Source organism: Danio rerio, chromosome 6 (genome assembly GCF_049306965.1).
Source record: "Danio rerio strain Tuebingen ecotype United States chromosome 6, GRCz12tu, whole genome shotgun sequence".
NCBI lineage: Eukaryota > Metazoa > Chordata > Actinopteri > Cypriniformes > Danionidae > Danio > Danio rerio.
This window is the reverse complement of record NC_133181.1, coordinates 18,975,162-18,984,327: the sequence shown is the minus strand read 5'-3', so window position 1 is coordinate 18,984,327 and position 9,166 is coordinate 18,975,162. Positions and strand designations below refer to the sequence as shown.

General features: G+C 35.1%; 1 long non-coding RNA gene across 2 annotated transcripts; it reads left to right on the top strand.

Annotated features, from left to right (window-relative positions):
• Window positions 1-2,029: 2,029 nt before the first annotated feature.
• Window positions 2,030-7,915, top strand: LOC137495959 (uncharacterized). Of its 2 annotated transcripts, none has more exons than XR_011015960.2 (6): window positions 2,030-2,078; window positions 3,354-3,387; window positions 4,752-4,807; window positions 4,901-5,048; window positions 5,160-5,236; window positions 6,555-7,915. It is a non-coding gene; the product is annotated as an uncharacterized lncRNA (long non-coding RNA). The 2 variants fall into 2 exon arrangements; XR_012407894.1 differs by lacking the exon at window positions 2,030-2,078 and adding an exon at window positions 2,621-2,745.
• Window positions 7,916-9,166: the final 1,251 nt, after the last annotated feature.

The window sequence follows — 9,166 nt, the reverse complement described above, 5'->3', positions numbered from 1 at the left end:
TCCCTGTGAGAAAACATTGCAAATAATTGGAAATCCAGTGACCGCAATAATCAAACCCGTGGAAACAACTGTGGTCAGAACCAAAGTTCACTGTGACTGTGTTCTCTGGACTGCTCTCGTGCGGCAGACTTCTACATTCTGATTGCTTGCTGCCGAACCACATCATAGCTCATTACCAAAAAGTTAACTTGATTTCAACTCTCTTCGACGCCCACACCGGTGAAGGCGCTCTGCACTATTCCTCGCCGCCGGCTCTCATTGAAAATGAATGAATTCCGGCTACTTTGGCGCTGTCGCCGCTTTCGGTGTGAACATACGGTTAAAGATGAGACTCTGATTGGTTTAATGCACATTTTGCTGAAAACACACCCATAACTCATGAAAAGAATAAGCACAACCCTGTCGGACCATGCGCCAGAGCACAGAACATATTTTCCTGTCCTTAAAATAGCAAAATTGGATTCGGACATGGTCTTAATGCTTTTGTTCCATGCACTTTAGACTTTATGCTTAGATTGATAAAATAGAGACCTTTAAGGGGCAGTTTCAAAGAGTTATAAAATAATTTTGTATGGTATTTTGAGCTGAAACGTCACATACACACCCCAGGGTCATCGGAGACTTATTTTAGATCTTGTAAAAAGGGGCATAATACTGTAGGTCCCGTAACATTGTTATTTCAGACTGGGTCTCTGCTTCATCAGTGTCTGGGTGATTGCCTGTCACTGTGGACCAGTAGTTGACATGTCCAAACACTACTTTATTTCCAATACGAGGCACAGAGAGACAACTCATTTGTATTTAAGGCACATACACAGAAACAACACTTTTTAATCTGACAAAACAACTGACATTTTCAACAGTTTAAAACAAAAACAATGTATATAAATAAAGATATGTAGAGTATTTAAAGCTGAAATTTCACAGACACATTCTGGGGACACCAAAAATAAAATAAGTGAATAATAGGTGCCCTTTAAATGATTAGTTCACTTCCAGAATAAAACGTTACAGATAATGTACTCACCTCCTGACAGTGTGCCACTGCAATAGACACATTTCATGGTTATTAAGGTTGATGAGTCGTCAATAAATGATGATCAATTAAGGGAATTTATAATATCAGGCATCACATACAGCATTACTCATATTGAGCAGTTCTATCACTTTAAACACTGGGTCGGTAATGTGCAATGCTTTAAAATGTGCAGTTTTATTCTGAAACAGGAAGACAATGGCCAGTTTCAGCATCTTGAATGGGGTGGGACATATCAAATACCAGAAGAGCATTTGATTGGTCAGCAGATGTGATGAGCATCTGAAGTTTGAGGTGTCATCAAATAATTTCTTGTTTCATTTTGCTGGAAATGGCAAATCCTAAAAAAGTATTTACATTTTTTTAAGAAAATGACCAATCATCATGCTAGGCAGGCGAGGCAGTGGTGCAGTAGGTAGTGCTGTCGCCTCACTGCAAGAAGGTCGCTGGTTCGAACCTCGGCTCAGTTGGGGTTTCTGTGTGGAGTTTGCATGTTTTCCCTGCCTTTGTGTGGGTTTCCTCCGGGTGCTCCAGTTTCCCCTACAGTCCAAAGACATGAGGTACAGGTGAATTGGGTAGGCTAAATTGTCCGTAGTGTATGAGTGTGTGTGTGAATGTGTGTGTGGATGTTTCCCAGAGATGGGTTGCGGCTGGAAGGGCATCCGCTGCGTAAAAACTTGGCACTGTACTAAAATGTTGTGTGTTGTAAATGTATCTGATCATGGGACATAACAGATACAACTATACACTGTAAATGCGAATAGTATTCCTTACTATCAAAATTCTAGTGTGTTTACTTAATTTTAAGCTAATTGTTGAGTTTACTAGAAATGCATTAGTGTTGCTGACATAGTAAGGTATAAAGTTCCCATAACTAATGTAATTTGAGTAAAATTGCTTATAAGGGCTAAGCCATGCTGTTACGCATGCGTACTGGGTGGTGATTTCCCATCCCCCATCCCGAGTCACAACCAACCGCCACACAGCACCGCCATTGAAGGACAGGATTTCATATTGAGAAGATATACTGCTGTAAATCAAGGTAAACTTTTCGTTTTAATTACTACTTTGATTTTATTTGTATAGTATCAGTAATCTGTTTATTTCCTGCTCTTTGTGAAATTGTTTGCTGTTTTGTGAACTAATTAATAGCCCATGATGTTGTGACTAAACGTTTTGACCACTGCACGTTATTTGCAATACTGTCTGCTTTACTAGATAAGCTATTTTTAGCTGCTTAGTCCTTTTTAATAACTATTAATAATTTGTAAAGTTAGTAGTAATTTGTAAAGTGGGCGTTATGCTCTAAAAGAGCGGGCCGCGCCATTTTAAATGATGCACTGAGAGAGCAAGAGCGCGCGCAATGATCCGTTCAAATAGATGTAAAGTTAACACATAGCTGTAGGTCTACATTTTTAAAAAAGAAAACGAAACCTATTTATCCGCATAACAAATACAGTAACGTTAGTTATCGCTGAACTTTAGTGGCGCTTGTTGTGACGAAAATATGCGTGTTTTTTTAAGATTTACTTTCATGAGATCACCTGCAGGAAGCAGGTGAGGAGATCAGCTGTGATTCGGTCCGGCGTCAGCGAGCGGCTCATGACCAGACCAGTCGTTTTTTTCTCCATGATCGCCGGGGCAGCAGCAGTTTTAACCCACCGAGGCTTTTAGAACATTATAAAGCAGTTTCAGCTCAAAATGGACCCGTGAGTGTCGTAGGTAATTTAGGATTTCGATGCGATTACGATTCGTGTCACTGTATGAGGCAGATACATATTTACACATGATGCTAAAGTGTGCTTATGCTAACAATCCCTATGAAACTTAAAGTTAAACTTATGAAAATGCGAGAGATATTTAATTAACTCATTTATTTGTTTTATATGCTATTTGTCTTTTCTTTATGCCGTTTTGAAGGTTTATTCCAGTGTTGCCGTTACGTTATTGAGTGTTTTGTATTGCTGTAATGACAAATAAATCTGACCAGACGCGACTGAATATGTGTGATGGATAACGTTAATGGTGAAGTGGTAAAACTCGTACAACCAAGCACAGAAACATCACTTTGTTTGCTCAATATCACACAAAGGCATCAACAAGCCTTTGTTATAAGCAAACTTTCTGTAAAGAAACAGGCTTTGCCAAACCTGTTAGTTTGCATTTTTAAAGAAGGTTTCACTAATTTTTAACAATTTAGGGCAAATAAATTTGAACAATTACAAGGTTGTTTAAAATGTAGCACACCATTAGAGTATTGTGAGTGGCATATTTGGTTTGTAATATCATTATACCCTTTATTTATTTTTTATTTCAGACTACCAGTTTGTGAGCTGATATGTTGTGGAAATGTAAGTTTTGCACTTACACATCAAAGAAAACTTTTTGAACAATACCGCACAAGCCATAGAACATATTCATGAATTGTTCTATTAACGTTACCTTGTCTCCATACTGAGTGTCAGGGTAATTTTAAATCGTTTAATGCATTAAAAGTACATTTAACAAAATTCTCAGCAAAGAACTGCATGATCAAGAATAGTCCGAATATTTTGTCCATTTGAATAATCATCTGAGGACTAGTTAGAAATAGGGTTGTTGTGTTGTGATACCATTAATTTATGTTACAATACTATACCAGCTGAAGTATGGTGATACCAAGTAGTATTGCAATACTGTAATTCATAACTTAAATCCATGAAATAAAGAAAAATGTCATAAATAATATATTGTATATGTTATTATAGGCCTACTTGAATTTAAATAATTCCTTTATTGTTGAAAAAAGTATTTGCACATCTCTTCACCTAAAATGTATTCATTCCAGCAAAAAAAATACATTAAAATAAAGATACATAAAGAAAAGAGCATTTTTCCAACAAACCTAGGCTATATGAAGTGGTCAAAAATTGTTTTCTGTTGCTATTTTGGGTTTTTCATCTATCATACTTTTTTCACACTTATTATCGGATAAGAATCCAAAGTAATTCAAAATTTCACTTTATGAGTCATTCTTTTTAATAGATTGTCACGGTTGTTGTAGCTATTATATCATATTGACAGGAACAGAAATAAACGAATTCCGATTCAAAATGAACCATCACAAAATATGCAATAGGCTACTATAAAAGGCGCAAATTCTACAGTTTTACAACCTTAGAAGGCTCCATAGACTATTAAAATACAATGATCTGTTGTTGCTGAATTGTGTAAGTATTTTAGTGACTTTTTCACATGCAGCATTATGTATTGTAGGCAGACTGTTAATGACAATACTACCGTTTACAAACTACAGTGGCACCGCCAGTATCTTGGAGCCATAATATCACGATACTACCATAGTACCGGTAAACCGTGCAACCCTAGTCAGAAAGTTCAGTGTCCTTTTAAAGACATCAATTGAGACAAATATTTATTCCACTTTTAATGCGCATAAAAGTAAGGCACACCAGCAACAATGCCATGATTATATTTAATTGGGGGTTGTGTTTATTACTGTTTGGTGACAAGTATAGCTCATGCTTTTGATGACAGGCGCCGGGAGTATTTGGCAGCTTTTATTATTCAAGAACATTTAACTATGTCATGTTAAAGTGTAACATCTGTTGCTAAATGGCATTGCATTGTATCATTGCATGTGTTTCTGATTTCTGTTTTTTGTTTTAGAATTTCGCTTAGCCATGTCAATAACACTTTACTTTTTTGTGCACAACAGTGACATCCAGAAGGAAGTCATAGAGGAAACACCAGCTGATACAAGTGCTGCAGAAGGTTTGTTTTCTTTTCAAAACTTTGTGTGATTTTGTGAATTTGTGTTTTTGAATGTTATTAATGACTAATAATGTTTTGATTGGATCTTTGCAGAATTCAATCGAATATCAGGAAGAAATGTGAGATCCAAGTTCTACGCTGCATTGGACACACACTGCTCGTTTGATTGAAATAAAAAAAAAAAAACAGGAGAAAATTGCAGAAGAAAACTAGAAGAAATTTTCAACATGTTAATTCAAAGGTATTTTTGTGACATCATCTTTGAATCATAATTTGCATTTGATTGCAATAAATTGCATTTGATGTTTTCATTGGGCTATAATGCATGTCTACCTGTCTTTACTTTTTCAAGGTCATCTGGCAGCAGTTCTCCGGGGTCTTTCAGTCCTTTAGAGGGATGAGTCTAAAGACATTTTCAGGATGTGTTTTGTAAGTAGTATTATTGTTTCTGCTTTCTTAGACTGGAAATGAAGCAGTCATTCCAGTTTACTTCACTTATTAATAAAAATTTTCAATTTTATAAAAATAAAACAAATGCATTTAATGTAAGTATTTGAAAGTAAGAGGGATGTTATATTATGGCCTTTGGAGCAAGAGCATTGCTATGTTGCAAATACAGCAGCTTGTGCCGTCACAGGGTCAGTTAGCTTCATAGGCCAGTGAAGTAATGAATGCATTTCTTTAATTTTTAAACACACTTGTTTTGAAAAGGAGGAAGATAAGCTTGAAAAAAAAAATCTTAATAAGTGTAATACCTATGTAATATGTTGAGAGAAATATAATTTCAGTTGAAAGAACCTGCTGGATTAAGATGTAAAAAGATAGTGTTAAAAGCCACAAAGTCAAAGATGCTCCGTATTATAACCAACCCTGTGAAGTCACCTGCTGTGGGATTGTAGATGGCTGCACCCTTGTTCTAAAAGCCATACTAAAACATCAATTTTCTTATTAAAAAATAGTTAATACATTTTTAAAAAGTGTGCTAAATAATGCAAACTTGACTCACTGCTTTAATCTAGCAAAACCAAATGCATTCATGAATCGGTTCCCAATTTATTAAGTTTTCCCTACAAAATATTTATATTGATTATGTAGCACCAATTGGTCTCTCACACATTTGCATTTAATTTCTTGAAAATGTTTTAAAAGTACTTTTACTGCAGTTTGTTTTATTACATTACAGTGTTTCTTTAATTAAAAAAAATATTGTTCCTTTAGAATAGTATCATGTTCAAGATACTGGAATTTAGTACCAATCTCTGCTGCAATTTTAAGCAGCAAATTTCCTGCTAACATTTTAAGCACTTTTGAGCACATTTTTAAACAGCACTGTTTTGCCATTCTGTTCACATGCTTAACAGAAATGACACTCAACAATGCTCAAATGTTAGCAGGAAATGGATGTTTTTAAAATTACTATATGGATTGGTAATAAATTCCACTATCATGACAAGCCTAGTAGAAGCAGTACAGGCAAATCCATCGTGTTGGTCTACATTGAAGAAGGAGCACCATAGCAAGGCCTTCTTATAAGAAGCATTTGAATGTAAAATGTACTATAAACACAAATAGTCATGCTAATAAGCAACTAGTTAATAGGGTAATTGGTTCCTACTAAAGTGTTACTAAATTAAGCACAAGGAATTGTATTTTTTTCACCTCTGCTTTTGGTCTCCTGGCCACTACAGGCTTTATTAGTGCCATTTAGAATATCAAACTTTACTTATTTTTCTTTCTCTATTCATAGGATGTAATTGTAGAGTCGGACTTCAGTGCAGAAGATGTTGGCCTGCTGACTGTCGTGTGTGAAGATGTCTAAAGAACCTCATTATGGATGCAATGTGGGCCTTTATACTGGAAGGAAAAGTGGTTATGGACTTTGCCACATGCAGTATGTCTCTTTTTTTGCTTTGATTTACACACTGAATTCGGACTACCCAAAGACTTTGAGCAATGCATTTGAATTTGTTCAACGTGTGTTGCTTTTGCTGGGAGGGAAACGTAATGTGTTTTATTCGGCGAGTGCCTATATACTGCTGTGCTTTATGTTTAAAGGTTCAGGTATAATGGCATGTTTAATTACAAAGTGTTGCTTTTTAACATGTTGCTGTTTGCAGTGTTACATTTAGGACTGCAGCATTTTGGTGTTTAAAACACTTTTTTTTTTTTTTTTTTTACCAAAAAAGTGTATTGTGATTTATAGGGTTGTCATAAGTATTGAGTTTGGTACCAATCGGTACTGAAATAAATAAATAAAAAGTCCATCCATTTCCCACTAACATTGCAAGAACTGATTGGCCATTGTGTTCACATGCTCAGTAGATGTGACTGATTGGCTTTGAAGGTCATTATTTTTACCACACTTCACTACTGTTCACCAGGTGCAAAGATACAAAGACACTGGATAACTTCAAAGCACTGTCGATCAGTCGATTCATCACCAGATAGCTTATTTGTTAGCTTCTAAACAAATCAGCTATCGACATGGCTTTGAAACACTTCAGTGTCTGTGTAACTTTGTTTGGACTCAGTGAAAAATGGTAAACCTATGACAGTCACAGCCAATCACAGTCATTTCTGTTGAGCATGTGAACACAGTGGCCAATCAATGGTGTTTAAGAACGAGCTCAGTAGCACTCAAATGCTGGTGGAAAATGGATATTTTTAATATTTCAGTATTGATTGATACCAAACTCAATACTTTTGACCACACTAATGTGATATTTTCTGTAGGAAAATCTAAACTACACAGTCTAACAAATTAGCTTTAAAGCTTAATATCTGTTCCTCTGTGAGTGTCTATATGCTGCCATGTTTAAGCTGCTGGTGCAATGGCATGTTTAATTACACTAATTCAAGTATCTTTTTTCCAAGTGTCAAGTATTTAAAGTTTTTTTGATAGATTTTCAAACCTTTTCGAAAACTTGTGTTTTAGGGTTGAACATGTTTATTATATTTTTTGTCTGTATTGCTGTTTACAGTATATTACAGCACTTTACAACAGGTTTTTACAAAACTGTATTATGTACAAGTGTATTGTGATACTAAAATATCACAAGTGTATTGTGAAATTCTGCTAATTTTGTCAAATAAAATGTTTACATTTAAGACCTGTATAATGTCATTACTTGTGGGTTGAACTACATATTTTATGTTCAGTTTAATTGAAGAAAATGTGGAAACCGATTGCACGTAGTTTCTTTAGTTGACATTACTTAAAATGGTGGATTAAAACAATGTTGAGACTACTAGCATTCAAGATGTTAACTGAACATGGTAGAACAGTATTAGTTAAATAGAGTTATTAAAGTAATCTTACTATAAAACCCTAAGTAAGATTACTAAATAATGACAAGTATGTTAACTAGAATTTTCTATTAAACTTACTTAATTTTTAACAGTTAGTTTACTTTATAAGTTTTAGTTTTCTTACTTCAAGGCAATAATTAAAGTTAACTTAAGATTTCCTTGTAAGTTTATATTGCAAAAATAAGGCAATCGGTTTCCAAACTTTTTTTAAGTAAACTGAACATGTTAGAATTTACAGTGTAGTGACTGTGATGACGAAAATTTATTTGGAAAAAAGAGACTGGAAAAGAAAGGCAGAATGGAGGATCTTTCAGAAATTGATGCAGCACCGCAAGTACCATCACCACCAATGACTATGGCAGAATCCTTAAGAACACCATCAAGATGCACAGTTACTTTACGTTCCAGTACCCCTAGGAACATTTACAGTCCTTGTTCCAGTGCAGTTGGAGATCAAGACAGAACTTATTGCAACTCGTCATGTCTTTGTAAGAATTCAAAACATCAGTAAATTTGTAAAGGCTTAATGCAGCTAGAAAGTAAAGATTAACTAGAGAACAACAGCAGTATCTATCCCACTGTTGACATATATGAGATGTTATACTAATTCATTATTTGTGTTTTTTAGCATTACTGACTGAACTTATAAAATCACAAGAGGTCATAAAGCAGCAACTGGACCTGATTCTCAAAAATCAGCAAAAACAAAGCAGTACTCTGCAGCGGGATGAAACTCCAGATGCAAGCACATTTGACCTTCCTTTGTCCAATTTATTTGATTTAGAAAAGCTTGAACATCAACTAAAGGAGCAGCCCGAACAAAGGAAGAAAGTGGTAAGTTCAAGCTCTTTTGTATTTCATAGATTTTTTTTTTTTATTTTAATTTATTTTTTGTTTGTTAGTTTATTTTACTTATTGGTAGGTTTTCCACTAAAGAAGCAGTGTGGCGTATCCTAGGAAAGCTTTTGGTCAACTCCTTGGCTAAACAAATGAACTGGAGTGGGGCAAACCAAAAAGTGGCTTTTCGTGCACTCACCCTAAGGACTGTTG